Here is a 23,764-nt window from a genome sequence, read left to right on the forward strand (position 1 = left end):
TGCTACGCTCTAGGAACATTAAACAAAGTTACTGCGCACTCAAAAAGGAAGCCAAAGGCTGTATAAAACACGCTGGGCTGGCATACCCACCCATCTTTTCACTTAGAAGTTCACTATGGGAAGTAGAAAGCAAAAGAGAAATAATCTGTGAAAGCTCCATGTAGCCCTTGGGATCTACTTTCAAAGCCAAACCAAATTAAGACTTAGGGCTTAATTTCATTTTTGCCTCTGAATATCTAACTTTACCACACTGCATCCTATGCTCTCTCTCTCAGCTTGTTTTTTCTCCCTCTCAACAAAAGCCTGAGGCTGTGGTTGGATTCCAAGTTTTTATAAATTATTAGGGAGCAAAGGTGATTTAATTATGCCCGTTTTCACTATGCTAGAATGCAATCTAGTGTGTGCTTGAAATGCAGCCTTATCTGATAAAAATGTCTATGCTTTATATGATATTGTGGCAGTGAAAAGCGTGAGCGTACCCACACTTGCACATTATATTGTGTCTACTAATATGTGAAATACCCCTAAAATAGAAGAGAGGTCTCCTAATTATTCAGTCTTTCTCCTCACTTCCAACCCATTTCAGTCCTGAATTAGCCTTACATTTAAACCAACCAACCAATGGATTGCACAGCAGCCAAAGAACAGAAATCAAACAAATCATTTTGGAGTAACTGCAGGATAAAAATGGCTGTCTACCACGTACTAAAATGCAAAGAGCGTGTGTTCTAATGGCTGGAATCCCTTTCGGAAATCAGACAGAGAAGTTTCAACAGTTGTTTCCAAACAGTATCTTTTGCTTTACTGCCTCGCTAAGAATGAGGGGAGCAACTGCAGAAGCAGTGCCATGCTGTGGCTTGTGTTATTGCACTGATATCATAAGCTGGCTTGAGACCCACACTTGTGCGGCAGCAAGGAGTGATGAGGTGCATCAGAACTACCACCACCACCACCACCACCTTGCCATCAAATGTAGTGCAGCGTTGCCAAGCAAAGCTATTACATTTTGGAGCAAAGGGGACAGGTGCGTTGACTGGATAATGCATTTGGACGACTTGCCTTAACACTTATCATGACAAGCATTTCAGCCACTCTTCAGCCATCTAAGACAGTTTCAACCTATATGTGTGATATGCTGTTATCTGTTCTAATGGCATTGCAACTGACATAAAACACATGCTCAGGGTGCCAGAGTTACAGCATCACTACAAACCTTTCTGTGCACCATTTCAGATACTTGTATAGTTAGGGATGCAGGGATCATTGGATGATTCAGTGCTGAATAAACATAATCCCCAGTTTCAGTGTACAAATTAAGTCATCTGACACTTAAGTGATCATTAAAGAAAAGAAAGAAAATGAAGATGCCTGGCATTGTGAATATTTGTGTGTGTGTTTTTTAAAGCAAGGGTGTCAAAAATAACAACAAAATACAATACAATAAAGTTTATTCTATCAAGTTAGTATCTGGCTTGAAATTATTGACCCCACAATAATTTGCTTTGCGGACAGAATGGAAGATAACATACTCAGTAGGGCCCTGTGGATTATCCGTAAAATGAGTGGCTATGGCTAAACATATTTCATTGTCAGCTGAGACCTGTACTGAAATATTGAACTTGCCATGCTGTCTGCACATAACACCAAAATGTCCATGGATAATGGAATTGCCTTGGCAGTCTACATCTTGAAGATAAAACAGTCTCAAAAGATGCAACAAGACCTGTACTTTTTGCTCATTAAAACAAACAAACATAAAAACCTCTTTCAGTACTATAATAAAGTGTAAAAAATGGAGAGGAAGTGTGTAGGGGGCATTTGAAACTACACACAAATATATTCTGCCAATTGTATCATGATATATTATTTATTCTTCCAACTCTCTCAAGATCACAGGGAAGTCAAACAGATTGAAGGCTGAAAAACTTGCCACAAGAACAAAAGTGGATCTATAATGAGATTATTCAAGATCCCTAATTATGGTTTATTTATTTATCTGGAGATTTTCTATCCATCCAACAGCACAAAGACTCTAGGGGTAAGGCACAACATACATCAATAGGAAGCAAACACAATGCTATAATAATTAAAAACACCCCAAGCATAAAATAACAAACATAATAGTGGTCTGTATCTAACACAGTGTTTCTGCAGGTGGATTTCCATGTGTGAAGCATGACTTCCTTGTTTTCCTCCCCTTAACCTGCAGCCTCAAATGTCCCCCCACCATGCCCAGTTGCTACTCCCCAGGCGCCAGCTGAGTTTCTTGGGCAGAAATCCTTCCACGCATAGAAATGCTCTGTTAGATCCCACATAATATATCAGTAATATCAGCAGAAACCACACCCAGAAAATTCCAATGCAATATTAAAAGAAAAAGAAGACTAAAATACTTAAAGCCAAAGTTAAAACAAAACTAGCAAACAGCAGAGGACGAAAAAAAATTAAGCAAACAGCAGTGCAAGATTAAATGATGAAAGCAAATGACAGATCCATAATCAGGAGAGTACACAAACTGGAAAATACGATAATGCTAGGAAAAGGCGAAAGCAGCAAGAAAAGAGTGACATGACCCAACATGAGATGGGTTGACTCTATAAAGCAAGCCACGGCCTGCAGTTTCCAAGACCTGCGCAAGGCTGTTAACAATAGGACGTTTTGGAGGACATTGATTCATACGTTCGCCATGAGTCGGAAGCAACTTGACAGCACTTAAAACACACTCACACAAACTGCAGAAACAAATGAACAAAACAATAAATCATTCTTATTAATTTATTTAAAACATTTTGATTGTCCTTATATCCTCAGACTCAAAGTGGTGAACAACATTGGAACCAAGTTGCAAGGATATAAATTATAATAGTTCATTTAAGAAAATAAACCAAATTAAAACAGATTAAAATACATAAATGACAAATTTAACATCATTCAAGCTTTAAAAAAAAGCATTAACTTACAGCTAAATCTGCTGAACATTTATCCTTCACCAAATGTTCTTTGGAACAAAACTGCCTTACATACCTTCCTACATGTACCAAGTAAAGGTGACCTCTTCACTAGATCTAGGTCAGGGGTGGGGAACGTCAGGCCCGGGGGCCATTTAAGGCCTGAGAAAGCATTTGGTCTGGCCCTTCAGGAGTCCTGGCAGATCTCTAGCTCAGAAGGATCTAAGAATGGCAATCCGCCCCCTCCCATGGGCAGGAATAGCCTCTATTCAAGGCGGATGTGAGTTTGTTTTGCTGAGAAAAGGAACCTTTTCCCCCCTTGCAGAAGAGTTGTTAGCTATGGAGATGCTAGGACCGCCCAAGAATCTGTGTTAACCCTTTCCCACCTGTGGATAAAAGTATTCTCTCTGTACTACAAGAGGGCTGGGGGCAGAAGTGGCGACAATGGAGAGGTTAAAGGGGGCAGGGCCAGAATGTGCGTGCGGGGAGGCGAGTTCTTAGCCAGTGTGTCCTCATTTCATCCCTGCAGGTGGAAGTAGCAGGAGCTGGCTGTAGAATCCGGCCCCGACCATGCGGAGCAAGAGCAACTCCGGCATGCGGCTGGACGGCTATGCCCGGCTGGTGCAACAGACTATCCTGTGCCACCAGGTGGGTGAGTGCGACACTGGTTGGATGCCTGCCCGCTTGCCCATGCGGGGGGTGTCATCTGGGGCAGCTGCCTGCTTGGGGCTTGGTCGGCTAATTTTTTGATAATTTTGTATGGCCCATGAATGATGTTATAAATATCCAAATGGCCCTTGGCGGAAAAAAAGTTTCCCCATCCCTGCTCAGGACTGTCAGGATACAATTTGAATTGTTATTGAACCAAAGTGTTGCCACTTGATTTTTAGTACCCGGAGGTTGGCAATCCTACAGAACAGGGAATATACCTGGAGATATAGTTCAATAAGTATGAGGGCACAAGGCAGCGGTGGGCATTAAATGTAACAACCAGCATGTTGAATTGGGCCTGGAAGCATATATGTAGACAGTGTAGTTGACACAGAACTGGAGTTATGTGTTCCAAGCTGCTGACCCCAGTGAGAAGCCTTGCTGCTGCATTTTATACCTGTTGGAGCTTCCAAGAAGATGTCAAAGACAGTCCCATGTAAAGCACATTACAATACAGTAGCATAGACAGTATGGACAGTAGCATAGCTAATCCAAATCTAGATAGGGGGGCAGTTTATGAGCTAGATGTAAATGAATGAAGGAGCTCCTAGCAATACCACTGATGTTCCTATCCATTAACAAGGATGGGTCAGGAGTACCTCCAAGCTCTTTACAAACTACTACAGAAACTTAATCCCATCCAGTCAAACACTCTGCCTTCCAAACTAGCATAACTTCTGTCTTGTTTTGGATTAAGCTTCAGTTTGTTTAACCTCATCCATGTGTCCACAATCTGGAGACACTGGCCCAAGACTTTCATACCTTTGCCATGAGGTTTAGATAAAACTGGGTGTTATCAGCAGATTGGTGACAACCCACTCCAATGCTCCTGATGATCTCAGCCAATGGTTTTAAAGACAGATTAAAGAGCATTGGGGATAAAATATACCCTCAGGGTACCTCACATATCAGATCCTGAGTAGCTACTTTGCCTCTTCTATGGTAACTGTTTCCTGCCAGCAAAAAAAATACAGAAACCAATACAGGGTAGCCCCCTTTCCCCCAAACATTCATTGCAGTTGATCCATCAAAATGTCATGGTCGACTGTATTAAAAACCGCTGATATGTTAGTATCATCAACAATGGATTGCCCTTATCCAACAGTAAGCGAAAATTGTCGAGCAAGACCACAAGAGCAGTTTACATCCTGAATCCTGACCTAAAGTTAGCCAGAAAGGGGTCAAGGACATAAATGAACTTAACCTACAAACAAGAAAATAAGAATAAATTATTCAACAAAAAAGCCTGGACAAACAAGTAAGTGTTTACACCAGGAGTTTACACCAGGGATGGTTTGCCATTGCCTTCCCCAGTCATCCATGCTTTACCCCCAGCAAACTGGGTGTTCATTTTAGTGACCTCGGAAGGATGGAGGGCTAAGTCAACCTTGAGCCGACTACCTGAAACCAGTTTCCGTTGGGATCTAACTCAGTTCATGAGCAGAGCTTTTGACTGCAGTACTGCAATTTACCACTCTGCGCCATGGAGCTCTAAAACTCATCTAAGGATAAAGAAATAACTCTTTATATTTCGAATTAGACAGAGGATAATTTTATAATACCAGAGCATCCGTCATTTTTAACAGAATGTATGAGCATGATATTAGGCAGAAGGAAATGAATTTTACCTACAGATTGTGTAGGGATTATCCCAAATTTATGTTCAACCAAATTTTGTTCCTCAAATATGAGCATAATTTTCATGAGCCAAATTCTCCCTTTTGTGGTCAACTGGTATGAGCTTGATCATTGCTGTGATTAGTGTTATGGTTATATTATGCCTCCTCTATTGCACCAGGTACAATGAAAGGTAACAGAGAGAGAAATCTGCTTTCTGAATCCACATGGCAATTTCATTAGCCTCCCATTCCTTAGTGAATCCTCAAATCCATGTGGTTATTAGTTCATGAAGGTTGTTCTAACCCTAGAAATAAACTCTCCTGTGATTGAAAGGAACTGCTAAGGGGATGGGAATGTGGGAAAGATAGTGGCTATCAACACTTTACACTGGTGGATCATATTTTGTATTACTGGAAAAAATATCAATAGCTAGGAATGAGAAAAAGAGAAATGAAGTATACAAATTTTAACTGAAACATGGGGCATTGTATTATCTCTAGTACTGTGTATCTAATATGCCATATTGTTGTGTCTAACATGGACCATTTTTCTTGCAAGCCAATTATGTACTTTTCTTTCATAGACAAGTACCTCTAAACATTGCCACCTGTGCAATCTTCAGTAATGTAGATTTGTTTTTCACTAGGAGGGAAAAGACCATTCATGTTACCGTGGCCAAGAATCATCACATACTATCAAGTCCTATGACCCATCTTCTAATGCTCATCAAGTATACAACAACCACTGATCTCAATTTGAAGGAAGTATTAGCATCACACAGACACAAAGGGAAGCCAGTGGATTGCACTGTTTAAAACACATTCTGAAGGCAATTTATTTTACCTCTTTGGCATGTCAGACATGCTGTTTCAGCAGCCATAATGATACTGTATCAAGGGAGACATCATGCTGCAGAACACCTGATTTGTTTTAAATGTGAAATGAGCATTAATTGTGAATATATCCTCTGGGTTTTCTTTTTCAATGGAAACTGGAGAGAGATAAACAGATCACAGTAGCAGAGGTGTTTTTCCCCCCTTCCTCTAGAACATCTGAACAAGATGAAAACATGAACAGTAGGAAGCCAGCAAAATCTCTGAAAAGTTTTCATTGCAGCTGGGAATTAATGGACATGACTTTGCTTTTAGTTTGAAGAATGAAGGAACACTAGAAAAGGCATGGTGTTGCTAGGAAACACTCTGCACCACCACAGCAAAGTTCATTCCATTTGTGGCCTTCCAAAGAGAGATTTTATATTTTAAAAAATATACAAAACCCCAGTTTCCATTAAAAATATAATAAATACATAAAAGCCAACACATAGATATGCCACAATGTGATCTAATTATTTACAGCAAGGTTTTTTGCGCACCCCCTTTAGAAAGCTGCAAAAGGGAGGATCAATTGAGCTTTGACAAAAGGCTTTAAGTGCAAAGTCAGGTAGCGGCTACTTTGGAGCTTAAAAAAACCCATACCAAAACACATTAAAAATTATCTCTGCAGAGATATTTATTTGACAGCCAACAGAAAACGTTTTGTCAAGCATCAAACAAATGAAAAATAAAGGTTCCTAAGAGCCCCTTTATACAATACCCAAATGCTTCCCCAATAATCTATGGAGTAATAATTGTAATCAAAAAGACATTTGTCCATTATTTTCATGCAATTTGAATGTAAATTACTTGTTTCTGAAGACCTCCTACAATATGCATAATGGTTGGTGGGGATGCTTGGAGAACCACGGAATGCTAGTAGACAGAGACTCTCCGCCAAATTACCTTGAAGAATGGAGATCAAAACCTGTATACTGGAAAGATGTTACAATTCTGATGCAAAGCAGAAGCCTGGATCTACAAATGTACTTTCTTAGGAATAAAATTCTGTTGTACCATGACTACTCACAGCAGGAGTGCATCACACCATTAAGGGCTTGTAGGAGTGCTGTCTACAGGCATTTAACAGCATGGTATAAAACTAGGCATCATTGATTGTTATACAGACTTGGGCCAGGGTTTTATAGTAATGGAAGCATACCCAGGAGACAGATAGTGGTGCAACACTGTCACCCGAATTCAATAACTTAAAATGTTATGTTGGAACTGAAACTAGCCTGGGTCTGCCTCATTTGGGTCATGGACAACCCATTCCTAAAGGGGGGGGGTAGATCTGTGGTGGCTGGGAGTGGCGGAGCTGTGCCGCCTTCTCTGAGACTTCCCGGCCACCATGGAGGGAAAAAAAGGTAATTTACACACAAAAAAAGGGGGGGGGGATTTCCCATTGAAAAAAGCGAGGCTGCGCAACCAAAAAAGGTGGTACAGCCCTGCCACCACTTTAAAAGGTGTTCCCAGGCCAAAAGGGCTGTGGAAGCTGCCTAAAGGCAGCTCCACCTCTGAAACAACCCAGGAACACCTCCCCAACGCCAGTGTGGCCATTCTCTTCTGGGATTTCGTTCCCGGATTGCTTGCACTGTTGACGGGGGCAGTGGAGCACCGTTGTTCCCAGACACCAGCATGTTTCCTCTTGTGCTGGCATGTTTGCCACTTTATCCCATGATAAAGAAGAAGAAGAGTTGGTTTTTATATGCCAACTTTCTCTACCACTTAAGGAAGAATCAAACCGGCTTACAATCTCCTTCCCTTCCCCTCCCCACAACAGGCACCCTGTGAGGTAGGTTGGGCTGAGAGAGTATGACTGTATGACTAGCCTAAGGTCACCCAGCTGGCTTCATGTGAAGGAGTGGGGAAACAAATCCAGTTCACCAGATTAGCATCTGCCACTCATGTGGAGGAGTGGGGAATCAAACCCGGTTCTCCAGATCAGTCCACCGCTACAAACCACCGCTCTTAACCACTACACCACACTGGCTCCCTACATGCTCTTAACCACTACACCAAGTGGCACCTACGCTGGTGCAGGGTCACTCTGGCTCCTAAGAGATTCAGTACCTCCCTCAGGATTGCAGCTATAATATGCAACAATAACTGCACAGACTGATCATTTGGCACTCCATTAAAATTATACATCTAGAAGCACTGGAATGCTTTTTAAGACTTTCACTTTCACCACTGACTATACATTTTGCAAAGTTCTATGAATGATACAATCAGGGAACCTTCTTCTCACCAGTCTCTTGCAAGCATCTCTAATTTTCTTCTCTACTATATACGGTAACTTAAAATGTCTCAAAAATGTCTTTCTTCATATGCAGCATTCCCAGATATAGAAACTAATGTCTTATCAGAATGAGCACAGAAAGAACAAATGAGGCCAGATTTCTTAATTTTTTCAAGAATCATCACTTCACCATCACTTCCCACAAAGCCCCAATTCTGCATAGGAAGAAAGCAGCCTTTTCTTGACCTTTTAGTTCTCAGCTTGCCTAAATCAATACTAGAAGAAGGAGTGAAAAGGATATTAGTTTTGTATTACCAGAACAGATAAGCTTTGTGCTGTTATAAAGAGTTGTTTCACAGAATTCTTTATTTGTATTTTTTGGGGTAATATTTCAAAGCGATACAAATTGCTGTATGGTTAAGGAATGTGAATGTACTGCCATTATAGCACCTGAAAATTGTTACTCATAAAATCAAGACAATTAGTTAACCTTCTGAAATATACAAAACCCACCCAGAGAGAAATAGAATCTGACTAAATTTCAGAAAAACCGCAGGGATGATGACTGAACTAGAGATATTTTAAAAATGTGCCTTAATCCTGAAGCTGCTAAAATCTGGCAACTGAGTGATTTCTTACATCCAAAACATACCTTCAATCTCTCTTTTTTAACCTGTTAACAGACTGTCAAAATTTTCAAAAATATTTTAGGGGGTCTGCCCTCACCGATCTTGAGAGAATCTGCTATGTTGCATAACGTTCTGAGGTTTCAAAGTTCCAATTTAAATTATTACCATAGTTAAAGTAAAAGCATTACTTTAACGAACAATTTAAACAGAAACTTTGAAACCTCAGAACACATGCACAATTAGTAAAACTAACTTGCTGTAAGAAATATTTTTGTAAAGAGATGGCTGTTTGCCCAGATTAATTTAAAGGAAGAGGCCTGATCTTCAGTGGTGGAGCTAACTACAGATGAGTATCCTGGAAAAAAGAGCATAAGATGGGGTAAGGGAAAGTTTTTTCAGCCAATGAATTGGGTTTTTAAGTTTTTCTTTTCTTTTTAAATGAGCAAATAAGTAATGGAGAAATAGGACTTTAGCACAATAGTTTAATAGTGCAAGAACAGAATAAATAAGACTTTCAAAATTAATTGCATGCTGAAAACATGTTTTTAGTCACACAAAGGGAGAGTTTTGAATGGGGCTATTTTTAATCTTGCTTTTATGTTGCACAGGAATGCTATTGCATTTCTGTAGAAAGACAACAATAACAACAAAAACATTTGCACTCCCCTCCCCAATAGAAGGCTCATGCAATCCAGTGGTTTTCCTATTTAAATAACAAGGACACTAAAATTTACAATGATGATATCAAACTTCCCTTTGCTTTTTAGGGGTTTTCCCCCAAATGGCATTGGGGTTCATCCATTCTTTCAAATGGGCTTTCCATGTAATTAATGTTGATATGTAACTGGGTTCTTATTCAACATGTACTTAGCATTCACTTCATGTTTGGGAAGGAGCCGTGGCTCAGTGGTAGAGCATCTGCTTGGCATGCAGAAGGTCCCAGGTTCAATCTCCGGCATCTCCAGTTACAGGGACTAGGCAAGTAGGTGATGTGAAAGACCTCAACCTGAGACCCTGGAGAGCCGCTGCTGGTCTGAGTAGACAATCCTGACTTTGATGGACCAAGGGTCTGATTCAGTAGAAGGCAGCTTCATGTGTTTAGTGTTACACCCTGCAACTAGGGGAGGAAGAGAACTGGGGCTGAAATACAGTGATGGGAAATATAACTGAATGAGTCTTAAGAAAGCATGAAATGTGAGACTGTATGGCATTTGTACAACTCACATGGTCCAGAGTTAAGGGTCATATTTGACTTACTGTTATCATGAATTCTGGAGAATACATAAAATTGTACATGCCTCTCTGAAACAGGATTTTTTAATAAAAGTTAAAGTGGAAGTAAATCACGACTGCTCTGCTTTTAAATGTTAATTCATATAACAAGTGAGAAATCTCCACTTTCTACTATATACTACCGATAAGAGAAGTGAGGAGAAAACTACCGAGCAACATGGCACAAATTAATATGGCTTTCTAGAACATGTTTTTGCTATCATTTAAACATTTGTTGCACTTGTACATTAAGGTCCTGTTTATCAACTGTGCAACTCATGAAAAGTGAACATAAAAATGTATGCTAAGCTCCTGAAACTATTTACAAATGGAATCCAATTACTAAACAGTAACTGAATTTCTCATTGCATAACAGATTATAGGAGGCATTTTAAACAGATCATCTAAAATTTTAGGGTGGATTTTGTTTTCATTCTTATTTTTAAGTTTTCAGTGTATGGTTCTTTGTATTCTTTAAAGTTACTAGTTGTATATCTGTGAAATTTTAAAATCAGTATTCTATTTTTTAAAAATGTATTCACTGACAATTTTATAGGAAGTCTACAATAAAATAAATATACAAATCACCATTCATTTAGACACTGTATCCACATGATGTAAGAATTTAAATTGTAAGCTGGGACTGGTGTTTTGTATGTGTCATTTTATAAAGTCTTTTCTAGACCTCCATGTTATATCGCTACTAGTGATAACAAGGCAAGATTTAATGCTGCTAACCACTGTATGCATATGTAGGCTGAATCCTAAGCCTATTTATTTGAAAGTAAATTCCATTTAAATCAGGCAGGACTGACTTCTAAAGCTTAAGAGTGGGTTATTGGAAAATGACTTCCCACATGAACTTACTCCTTGTGATGCATACCAGGAAGGAGATTGAAAATGAATAAATATATCAATTGCAAATAGTCCAAAGTCTAACTTCCCCAATATGTGAAAATTGGTCAGTAGGGTTTTAAATAATCATAGATGATCCAATTGATAAGAAGAATGTCCACATGCCTTCAGACCATTTGTTGACAACGACTTTGTTTCTTTAATGCCCAGAGATATCCAGGCCAACAAAATTCGCCTTTGCGCTCTTGTAGCCTTGTACACAATATTTACAAGTTGCCAGTCCTGTTAGTATTTAGGTACTAACACTAAACGATAGTTATTAAAGATGGCTGGGTGTCAAGTATTGATACAGAGAATCAAAGCATGGAAGCAGCCGACTCCTTGCAATTGTCTTTGGACTACCCATCTGACATACAGGGGTATGAGAAAGCAAGAGCAAAAATAATCAAGAAAAAAGCAAGAACATGTAACAGCATAAATCAGATAAGTTAGAGAAAGAAAAGAATGTATCAGGCCACACGAGTCATGTCTCTGCTAGAGTATGTTCAAGTGGTATATCCAGTGCTAACATTTTACATGAGACAAAAACAAGAGATGATTAGAAACAGACTTGGCATTTAATAACCTCAGTCAACAAGGGACCAGCTTCTCTTAGCTGGCTTTTACCCACCAGGGTAAGTATAAATGCAGTTTCAGGTGGTCACCTTCATGCCACTAAAGAGACCCTCTGCTTCAGTGAGGAAGGACTAAATATAGCTAGTCAAAATAAAGAAGATAAAACGGAACCTTCAATACTGTATTTAAAAATGTCACATTTAAAAATGGCATTCCTCGCTCTCCTTGGTTCACTGAATTTAATTCAAGTAACATTGACAACTCAATGCTATGGACATTATATGTCGAGCAATCAAAACAGGGTAAAACACTGGGAGATCCACAACCGGTTCTTTCCAGAGATTTTTTAAAGGGCAATTGTGGCTGCATAGTCTCAATTTGGATTCAAACCACAGCACAAGCAGAGAAGAGAAGTGCACTGTTGAATCCCAGAATCAGACCTCTAAATGAAATTGATAACCCCCACATGCTGTGATTGGTTCTTGGGAGAGAAAAAACACAGGCAAAGATAGTATGCCTGTCTTTTTTCCTTTGAAGGGCTAGCAAAAGTGTAGGGAGTATCTGTTTTAATTAGCAAAACACTACAGGGTAGAAGGATTAAAAATCAACGAGAAGATCCAGTCCTACACCTCCCGGGTCTCATCTGTTTTGACCCTTTGTCATAAGACAGAGGCTGTCCATATTTAGCGCTATTCACCTCTCAGAATAGCTTAGACAAAGTTTTCCAGATGTAAATGCAGACAAGAGGAAGCCCATGATTTACTGAGGTGAAATCTTGCGAGTGTCAGCCTTGCCGTCAAAGCTGACCATGACTCCCACAAAACGTCAGCTCATTTCAGTTGTCTGTGGCTGACTCACATTCATTTTGGTCAGCCTGTGGATATCTGAAACAAGTAGATCATACCGTGCAGATATAGAGTTTTAACATTTCCTGAATGATGAAGAGGGTAGAATTCAAATCAGAAACTTCCATCCAGCATGCCAGGGTGCTATGGTCATGTGCTCACCCAGTACTGATGACAGTCTTCTAATCATTTCCCTCAAAACCAGATCTCTGCACTGTAATATTAGTAGCTGGCCAATTTCTCCTCAGTTTCAGCTTTGGTGATTTGGTATTTAGTTAGGTGAAAGCCTATGCAGAGTTACGCCTAAGTTAGATGCATGTGAGTTATTTTTTTAGTAGTATAGGTCTATTTACAACTGGAAAGGTTATTTAGCAATTTATGGGTTAAAAAAAACCTCATAATAATAATCCTGCAGAATTCTCCCTTTCAAAAAGGATAATCCTGGCTACCAATATGGTTGAAAAAATAATAATTCCTATGGATTGCACCTGCACATTCCTAATGAATTCAGACCTTGGCATCCTCACAGCTGCATCTCGTTTCTGTAGAATCCACAACAAGCTGAAAAGACGCTTGGTTGTCTTTTTTTGGAAATGATCACAGACATAGAGTTAATCAGTACTCACTAGAATATACCCGTCAGTTGCACTCAGTGGCATGGTGAGAGATCATACAAGAAGTCCAGGTGTTATTAACTGACTCGTACAGGACTTAGTAAACAGCATTAGTTTTGCAAGTAAGAATAAGGCGTGAAGCACTGTTCTAAAAACGAGGCTACAAAAATGTAGAAAAGGAAAATACAAACTCTTTACCAGAAGCCCCTGCTACAATGGTCTGTGAAAAAAATGGAGAGTAGTTTTCCCCTGGGAATGATGCATGGTGCAATCTGGAGTGCCATAAATCTGTCTGAAACTGTGAAGAACGGTATTCCTGGGCCATTGCAGATAATACTTTGCTCCAAGTACTAGATATCACACGGTGAACGATTCATAACTGAGTAGCCAATAAACTGAAATAAACTGGATTCCAATAAGGGTATGAAAGCATATTGTCCTTGATTTCCTTTGGAAGTGGATTGTACCCCAAGACTCCCCAGAGCTCTATCCAAAAGCACACACTGACTCAATGTGTTGCCATATGCACTGCCTGACCTCCCGCCCTGGTCATGGCAACCACACCAGAGACTCGCTGAACTGTTTAAAGCGCCAACAGCCCGCTGTCCAGGACAAGAGACCGGGTTGCCCCTGCAGAAGCAGCAAAAGGGAAGCCAGGATCCTGACTGTCTCCTGATCCAAAGGGAAGCCATAACGCCTAAGCGAGAACATCACGTCGCTCTCTCTCTTGCATCCCCCTCTCCAGTATCCTGTGGGAAAAACACCCGCTGCTATCTACATTAAAGACTGCTTTGCCGCATCCCTGGAGTGTAAAGATTTACACCTTCCTGACATGAGAAGACCGGGTTGAGCCATCCCGGAGATGTGCAAATCATTGGTGCCAGCTTAGTTTACAAATTGTCACTTTGCCCGATCTATGGATCCAAAGTCTTTGATCCCTATTGTTTTAGATAGGAGCCATCTGGGAAGTCTCAACCTCCCCCCCTCCCCAGAGAAGGGTATATATTTTGCCCTCCCCGACAGAGCAGTGAGCTTCTTATCCTTCTTTGCTAAATCTTGTGCCGTCTGTGTTGAGTTTTGCAGAGCTCCACACCCCCCCTCCTTTATGGTGACTTGGCTGGCTCAAAGCTCCGATACATCCCTCGCCTATCCCCTGCTATATTTCATTTTTGCACCTTTATGCCACGGATTTTGGACATCTCCACATCTAGATCGGTAACGTATCACCTAATCAACAACCTCCTCAAATGTCTCTAGCCTTACCTCCTTTTATTCTTAGTTCCTTGTATGTATGTATTTGCAACATTGAATGAATGAATATACATAAATACTTTTAATCTGGAAATCCTTGGTCTGTCGTTATTCTGAGAGTTATCGAAAACAACCATGGTATACACTGGGTGATTCCGCTATATAAATAAATTAGTGTCACTGCTCATGCTAATTTCCCCAATCAAAGAGCAGTTTGGTAACAGAAGCTATCACAAACATTTGGAGGAAGTCAAGAAAAATAACTTATCATGGCTCTTCAGTGCAGCATGAACCCAGCTGGGTTCAAGGGCTGGTTTTAAATCTGAACAAGAAGAAGAGTTGGTTTTTATATGCCAACTTTCTCCACCACTTAAGAATTAAACTGGATTACAATCACCTTACCTTCCTCTCCCCACAACAGACACCCTGAATGGTAGGTGGGGCTGAGAGAGATCAAAGAGACTAGCCCAAGGTCACCCAGCTGGCTTCATGTGTAGAAGTGGGGAAACCAACCCAGTTCACCATATTCACCAGATTAGCATCCGCCACTCATGCAGGAGTGGGAAATCAAACCCGATTCTCCAGATTCAAATCCATCACTCCAAACCACCGCTCTTAACCACTACACCACACTGGCCTCCAAAAATCAACACATTGATTTTCTAACCAATACTACTGGTGCTGTATTTCAACTGCATGGAATTTGTTTGTAAAGTGTTTCTATTAATCAGTAATAGTCAATGACCATTTGAAATGAACATAGCCGGACATATACCAGCAGTGTTCCATACCCTGCAATTGATCCTTTCACGAGGAGGATGTATACTGTATCTGCATCATAGGATTTGTACTTTGCTCCCATATGGCTCCCTATAAAAAAATAACTACAGGAATACAGGGAAGCTGGTGCCTCTTCAACTCTGCACAATTCTAGGAGAAAAAAGGGCTTGCCAAATTCTTGAACAATGATTCTAATATCAGATGGGCAGAGGTAAACCGTTTATGGAGACTTAAGCCCATTCTTGGTGTGACCAGCTTCTGTGAAGCTCTCTTAATCCCAAAATATGCAAGGATGGAGACGATGAGTCTTGCAACTGAATGTTATACTTGGGCTGTTACTGTACAAACCACTTCTAGTTGAATGCGGGATCATGCCAGATGAGATAATCAGTGGAACAATCTTTCTTGCTTAAAAGCTTCCCTCAAGAGAAACATATCTCCATTATAGAACAGTTATTGCGAAACCACACTGTGTCCATGTACAAAAGCTCGCTGCAATACTTAATATGTGGTCTTTCACATATAAGCTCTTTATTCCTCCCCCACCCCATGATTGTTACCTGGAGGTTGGCAACCCTATAACAACATGGGGGCTAAGGGGTAGAAAGAAGTCTCTTATTCCTAGTACCACCTTCTGGAACATACCAAAACATGTTCAACACTATGCCGTCAGCCAAGGAGTCCAGAAGGATACCAAGGCTGAAGGTACTGAAAGATGTTAAAGGTCCAGGAAATCCACCAGGGACATACCGTCCCTTTTGGCAGACCAGGATAGATCATCTAGTAGGATGACCAAGGGAACTTCAATGGCATAACTTGGATGAAAGCCATACTGAAAAAGATCCAGATAACAAGTCTAATCCAGGAACAGCTGGAGGTGAGTAGCCACCACTTTTTCCAAGATCTTACTCAATGGTAAGTTTTACTGCTGCTAGATCCAAAGTTGATTTCTTTAACATAAGCCATACCATTACCTACTCCAAAACAAAAGAAAGCACTGATAATATTTTTTTATCAATTGGTGTTACCCCTTCCTTTAGCTAGGAGGGGCAGAAATCCAGTGAACAACTGATAGGTCTCAAAGCTCCAAGTATTCTGTCCATGTCTTGAAACTGGAATAGAAAAGAGCAAGAGTCCAGTAGCACCTTAAAGACTAACAAAATATCTGGCAGGGTATGAACTTTTGTGAGCCAAAGCTCACTTCTTCAAAGACCTTCAGAAATTGGAATGTATTCATTAAATTGTCATTGCCTTAGAAATATTCTCCACTTCTGCAGATAATGTGGAATCCAAGTAAGATTCGATGCAAGAGATTTTATTCAGAAAGTGCTTAGAAAATTAGTCACAGCAAGATGCCAAGACATTTGCTATTTGCTCCCAGAGGCCTAGCTCTAGCAGGCCTCTTACAACTTAGAATGACATTGCTGGACAGAACAATGCATATGTGATGGTAGCAGAGAAGTAAGCTTTCTTTATCGCAACCATGAAGCAGACTCTACAATCAGTAGATAGTTGTGTTTGGTCAGGTTCAGTTTGATTCTTTCTTTATCATTGCTTTACCTGTCATCCCAGTTGATTTATGGCCCCTAATTCCGCTGAGAACCAAGGTGCTAGATGACACTGTGCATGTGGCAAATACCACTTAGGAATAATGATATCCTCAGTTATCTATAGTTATTAAGGTTGCTAACCTCCCGGTAGTAGCTGGAGATCTCCTGCTAATACAACTGATCTCCAGCAGACAGAGATCCATTCCCCTGTAAAAATGGCCGCTTTGGCAATTGGACTCTAAGGCACTGAAGTCCCTCTCCTCCCTCCTCAGGTTCCGCCCGAAAAAACCTCCTGCCGGTGGCAAAGAGGGACCTGGCAAACCTAATAGTTATCAGTGCTTCTTAATTCTAGAGGCCTAAGACTGTGGTTGTATCAGTTGGAAAATCCCCCCCTCAGGCCGTCAGGGAGCCATGAGGATTCATATTTATCCAGAGAGGATCATTCAAATGGATCATCCTCCCCTGTAGAGTGAAGGGAGGGTTAGTCTCTAGCCTAAGCCCCACCAGTGAAGGCACATTGCCTCCACCACTCCCAGATCACCGTTCTCTGAGCCCAGATCCAGAGTGTGACCTCCTATGTGTTGGACTCACAATTGAGAGGGGCAAAATCCCCTTCAGCATCACAAGCAGGGAGGTCAGAGGGAGCCAATGAGAGGCAAGCAGCATAGATTCTGCTCGACAGTTTGTTATTTGGGTGGCAATCCCCACCGGCCCAGAAAGACTCAGTCAGTCAGTCAGTCAGTTCAGGTGCTGCTGTTCGGGTGATACGGAGAAGGAGAAGAGGAAGATACAACTGGAATAACTCTCCCTGCTGCCGCCACCCATCGCTGCTTGTGCTGTTTTCAATGACACTGTTTCATGGAAGGGGATGGTCTGTCAGCTAATTGGTAACTTCTGGTGTGCATGCGCACAGGAGACATTTGATGCCCCCACCAGGATGAAGTGGGTTAATTTTTTTCCAGCTGAAATAGAGAAATATTTTGAGCTGGAATCTCTCAAATAACCTTTAGGATGAAGGCAGAGGATGAGCCTGCCGACTTGATAGTAGGGACTGATGTCAGTGCCATGTACTAGAGTGTTTTCTGTGAGGCAAAAAAAATTAAGCCTGCGAAGAGGCTGGTGACAGCAAAGATGATTTTAAAACAAGGTAATTCGACACAGCTAGTGCAATATGACCAAATCAAAGGATCTTTAAAGGCTGGGGCAATTATAACTGATGAATGCCATCTGGTATACTGTAGAGCCAGAAATCAAGTTGGAGGATTACATTCAAGTTTCAGAAGTACTGTTGGCCACTCAAGATTTATGGCTAGACTAGGACATACTTAAAATAAAACTATAGGGAAAAATTAATTGAGATAGACCCTTGGTTGTTATGGCAGTTTGAAGTTCTGAGCATCAATGGATAGCATGGCCTTGGCATGGATGTTGAGGTCCCTGAGCACAAGTCTGGAGGATTCCAACATGACAAATTTAGAGGATTCCAACACTACTGGCCAAGACCTGCTCAGGCAGGGAGACAGGCAGCAGGGTACACAGTACACCAATAGAATCCCAGTTCAGTTTGGGGAGCTCAACATCAGGAATAAATACTCAAAATATCGAGGTTTTCTGGTTACTGTGAGTGAACATGACAGATTGTCCCAAGGCATGCTTGTTGCTGTACTGAGGATCCTGACAAGCTTAGATGAGATAAATACACTCCCTTAGTTCATCCAGACAAGTCAGTTCCTTCATCCTGAATCATGTCTTTAATGATTAATATCTTTTGATGCAAACAACAGGCATTCTACAAAAGGTCATTAGCTCTCCCTGATGTCCAGCATCACTGTGGCCAGGAAAAAGATCAAAAGGAAGTAGAGCACAGAACGGTCTCTGCTCCCTTCTCCTGTGTTGGCATATCTGATTATCACCACCACACCCATGAGAACATAAGAAAAGCCAGATCAGACCAAGGCCCATCAAGTGCAGCAGTCTGTTCACACAGTGGCCAACCAGGTGCCCCTAGGAAGCCCACAAACAAGACGACTGCAGCAGTACTAGCCTGCCTGTGTTCCACATCCTCTCCTCCTTTTGGAGGATTTCAATCCTTAAACATCCATCAAATAACTCCATTGACCACTGCTCCTCTCACAAGAGGAGGTAAAGATATGCGATCATAGGAACAATTTAACATTTAAGCTTCCAGGCTACCCTAGCCAAACACTACAAAACCAGCAGTGAGTACTCTTGCTCTGGTGATTACCCATAGCTTAGTGGGCTCTGAAGATGAAGTCTCTTGGAACGTAAATACTTTGAAATGGCTAATCTAGGAACCCTGACTGCTTGCCTATAGTTAGGCCTCCAGTGCTGTGTCTCAGTTCACTCTATGGAAGTGGCAGCAGGATGGGTGGACCACCCGGATGACTCTTTGCCTTATCCCTAGTCCTCGAAGATCCAACTGCCTCTACAGTAACTCTGGCACTGCTTGTCGAAAGGACATATACATTTCCCCCTAAACAACTCTCTTTTAACGTTTCTGAAGCTAAGATCAGAGCAGGTGTTGAATGCTCAGTCCTGGATGGTATGAAGTCTATCACCCCATGCATTTCATTTCCAGGAGCAGGTCTCTTTTAAGCTTCTAGAGGCTGTGCGTTGGGCTACAGCAAGTGCTGGCATGGTGCTAAACAAAATGAGCTGGAGAGATACTGGGAAACCAATGGCACTTACTGTACAAAAATGAATTGTATGGAAAGGTGCTAAGCCAGAATAATATTTTAAAGGCATTTACTTCCCCTTGAAGTTTGTTCATCCTACTCAGAACGATACTCATTAGCTGGATCTCATTGACCAGACATTCTATCAAAGTGAACGCCAGTAGATATATGTCTGTACGAGTTCAGAATTCTTTTTTTTTAAACATCACTTGCCTCAAAATTCCCTGTAGTTGGTTTCAGTTGTCATAAACTGTAAATGCCCTTGATCATAAGCCATCTCTCTAGATATTTTTTTCTTCAATGGATATCTTTCATCCTTCTATTTACCCCCCATTAGTTTGCTAGGATAGGCATGCTATTGAGCAGGTCACAATCAGAGTTGTGTGGATTGTTTTTACAATAAGGAATCATTTAGTAACGATTCCAGGGTAGTAATGGCAAATTTCTTTTGGATTTTTTCTATAATGTAGCAGATATAATATTTATGCCTTTGTTTTTTCCCCTCCCTCTTAACATTAATTCTTATCAGAACAAAGAAAGCAATGACAACTTTCATTTTCTGTATCCTTTCCATACCCATAAAAAGAAATACAAACAAAGAAAAACAAGAGGATCTATCTGAAATTGATACCATCTCTTAGAATTTACATGGAACAATAAAACACAAGGCTTGTTCCCATTATTATTATTATGCAGTAACTTGTCTATTTTCTCGTGTTACACTTCATTTTTTTAAACCAGCAAATAATGATCATGAAATAAATTTTGACTTAAAGCATGCAGTAAAAACAACGAGACCTTTAAGGTACCTTAAAATCACAGAAACACAGATATATATTTTTTAAATCAATGAATAACCCCCCGCTTTTCAACTTTAATAGTTAGCAAGCATATCACCTTCTGCTATAAGGCTTTGTGCTATATGATGCTAATTTCTTTATTGGCTCCCAGAGGGAACAGGTCTGTAAGGCCACAAAAACACATTCTGTCTTGTTTCATTAAAGTGTAAGCAAAAGGCTTGGTTTGTATTCACAATGTGCTGAAAAGTTGATGGCAACATACTGAAAGAACCAAGAGCCACTTTCCGACATTCCCTATGGTGAAAACAAAAGCAATGTGCGCTCATCTGTACTGATGTCTCTTTGGCTCTGTGAGTATTACAGCCGTCTATGACATTTACTCTTTTTTTGTTTGCACATACTGAATTTACCAAAATAACATCATTTCTCTCCTTGTGGGACACTCTCTCCACAAAGGCTCCAGCAATTGTTTCAGATGCCAAGTCATTTGAGAACAGGTTTTTGCTGTCGCGCCACTTTTGTGATCAATAAATCATTAGCTTGTAAAGAAAAAGAATTAAGTAAAATGTTATTACTAAACTAGAATATTTTCTTCCAACTTTCCCTTTTAATGCATGGTGTTTCAGAATAAAAGGTATCTGTAATATAGTGTTTTCCCCCCTCTAACGCTATCAGAAAAGCAATACTCCACATATCTCTAGAGCTAATATTTTGGGATGGAGTCTGTTGCTTTAGTGCTAATTGTTTTCCTTTTTTGCTAGCATGAAGGATTGGGACGGTAGATGAGGCTGCTGCAGTTCTTTGACTGACGGCTTTTGGAAGGTTCTCTGGAGATAATTAAAATTCATGTAGTTTAGATTTTTGATATCGTTGACCACTTATAATATTTGCTAACAACTTTGTTATTTAATATGAAGAAGAAGAAGGGTTGGTTTTTATATGCCGACTTTCTCTACCACTTAAGGAAGAATCAAACCAGCTTACAATCACCTTCCCTTCCCCTCCCCACAACAGACACCTTGTGAGGTAGATGGGGCTAACAGAGTTCAGAGAACTGTGACTAGCCCAAGGTCACCCTGCTGGCTTCATGTGTAGGAGTGGAGAAACCTACCCGGTTCACCAGATTAGAGTCCACCGCTCTTAACCACTGCTCTTAACCACTACACCACGCTGGCTCTAAACAAAGATTACACAGGCATTTTCACTATGATATGATCTCAAATGCATTTAAAGCCTAAAACAAGTGTGTGTGTTTTTCAATGTTTTGTGTTGAGAAATTAATTTCAATTAGATAAAAGACTATTAGAGTCTGGACTTCAGTGCAGCATACCAGCCACAAAATAGCTAAACAGCTGCCATTTGCACACTCTCTTACTTCACTACACATAAAAATGTGCTACACATTGTTGATGCTAAACTGGTTAAGTTGCTCTGCACTGGACTGTTAATGTGTGAATGTAAAATAAATATACAATGGAATTCAGAGAAGAGCAATAAACCTGAATCTTGATTGGTAGTTTTTCAAAAATACGGTTCCCTATTTACCCAAAACAGTAAACACAGTGCATTTTAGTATGCACTGTTTCATGGAATACAATGCAAGAACTGAGCCCAGTACGATGAGAGGTAATTAAATTGAAAAATGGGCTGAGAAATTTGCTTTCAGTTGAACAACAGTGAGGACACTGTATGTGATAGTCAAAGGGATGGCATAGCTGTTGACTATGAATTCCAGATGTTAGACACAGTCCATGCTCCGTGGAAGTGGAATATTGCGGTATGGAGAACAAAGTACCCACTAAGGTTATTTGTATTAAAGGGAGCAAATGATAAGACAATGGTACATGCCTGGCTTGTTAAAATGTTTTGCTTGCGTAATATAAACAGTTTCCATGGCAGCTCTTTAGCTGATTCCACTTATTCCAGCTCAAAAAAAACAAACAACAATCTGGACCTCTCCAAAACCGAAATTAAAATGAATTTATTAGCCCATCAGCAGATACAGCTGATCTGCAGCTGCAGTAATCTGGAAACAATGTCTGCCACTATGGTGTCACATTTTTTAGCTGCTGAAATCACCATGTGATTGCCTATTGCTTTTTCAGCAGACATGCCAGTGCTCTTTCTGCATATGCCTTTAAGCTATTACAAGATTTGGAAAGCAAATATGAAGAGTTTTTTAGTTTGGGTTATGTTATTGCTTGAGGTATCCTAGAACGCACTGTCCACTGGGGCTACGTCTGCTGAGAGGCAATGGTTTGGTCTTAGATCCCAATGAACACATCACTCTTCTCAGACCCTGATTCCAACACATTAGACTAGAATGTATGATTAATTTGGCTCTCTTCTTCTTTCTAGTCCATATTATCAATACCAACATATGCAAAATATGCTATACAGTTACTTGCAAAAATGCTGTAAGGATCATAGAATTATAGAGTTGGAAGGGACCACCAGGGTCATCTAGTCCAACCCCCTGCACAATGCAGGAAATTTACAACTGCCCTCCCCCCACACCCCCAATGACCCCCACCACATGCCCAGAAGATGACCAAGATGCCCCCCCTCTCATTATCTGCTTAAGGTTATAGAATCAGCACTGCTGACAGATGGCCATCTAACCTCTTCTGCGTACTCTGAATGTATTCACCTTGTAACAGAATTGCAGCAATGACACCAAAGTGGGACATATAATAGGAGTAGGTATTATAAAAAAAATGCCTGCATTTGTCACTATATACACACTATCAACGGAAAAGAAGAAGAGTTGGTTTTTATACCCCACTTTGCTCTATATTTATGGAGTCTCAAAGTGGCTTACAATTACTTCCCCCTCCCCACAACAGACACCTTGTGAGGTAGGTGGGGCTGAGAGAGTTCTGTGAGAACAGTGACTGGCCCAAGGTCACCCAGCAGGCTTCATGTGGAGGAGCGGGGAATCAAATCCGGTTCTGCAGATTAGAGTCCACCACTCTTAACCCCAACACCATGCTGGCTCTCCACACAGAAAGCATAATAGGCACCAACCTTTCTTGCAAACCAGATCAGCACTCTTTCCGACACTTGAAATCTGACTAAATTTAGTTTATTAATGTGTTCAAAGAAAGAGCAGGCACAAAACCTCCTGGCAAGGGCCACAGAAGTAGTTGCATGCCCTGCAGACCTTGTGGTAGTTGGCCACTGGGCAGAAAAGCAGGGGAGCAACTGCTCTATGGAGAGGCCATAACAATGAAAAAATACTATGTTTCACAGTCCATTCCTAAAAGCCGCAGCGGCCGGGGACGATGTGGCTGTGGTGCTGCCATGGTGCCTCCACAGAGGTTTCACGGCCACTGCAGGGGGGGGGAGGACTTTTAAAAATAATTCTCAAAAATGGGGCAAAAGGCCCCATTGCAAACAGTGATGCTGCACCACCAAAAAGGTGGCATGGCACTGCCATTGTGTTAGGGGCTGTTCCCGGGCTG

At 40.9% G+C, this 23,764-nt stretch overlaps 1 protein-coding gene across 3 annotated transcripts in view; it reads right to left on the reverse strand.

Moving 5' to 3' along the window:
* Positions 1–23,764, reverse strand: part of TENM2 (teneurin transmembrane protein 2) — an 860,742-nt gene that overhangs the window by 81,429 nt on the left and 755,549 nt on the right. The gene's annotated exons all lie outside the window — the stretch shown is intronic.

Source organism: Euleptes europaea, chromosome 1 (assembly GCF_029931775.1).
Source record: "Euleptes europaea isolate rEulEur1 chromosome 1, rEulEur1.hap1, whole genome shotgun sequence".
In the NCBI taxonomy this organism is placed as follows: domain Eukaryota; kingdom Metazoa; phylum Chordata; class Lepidosauria; order Squamata; family Sphaerodactylidae; genus Euleptes; species Euleptes europaea.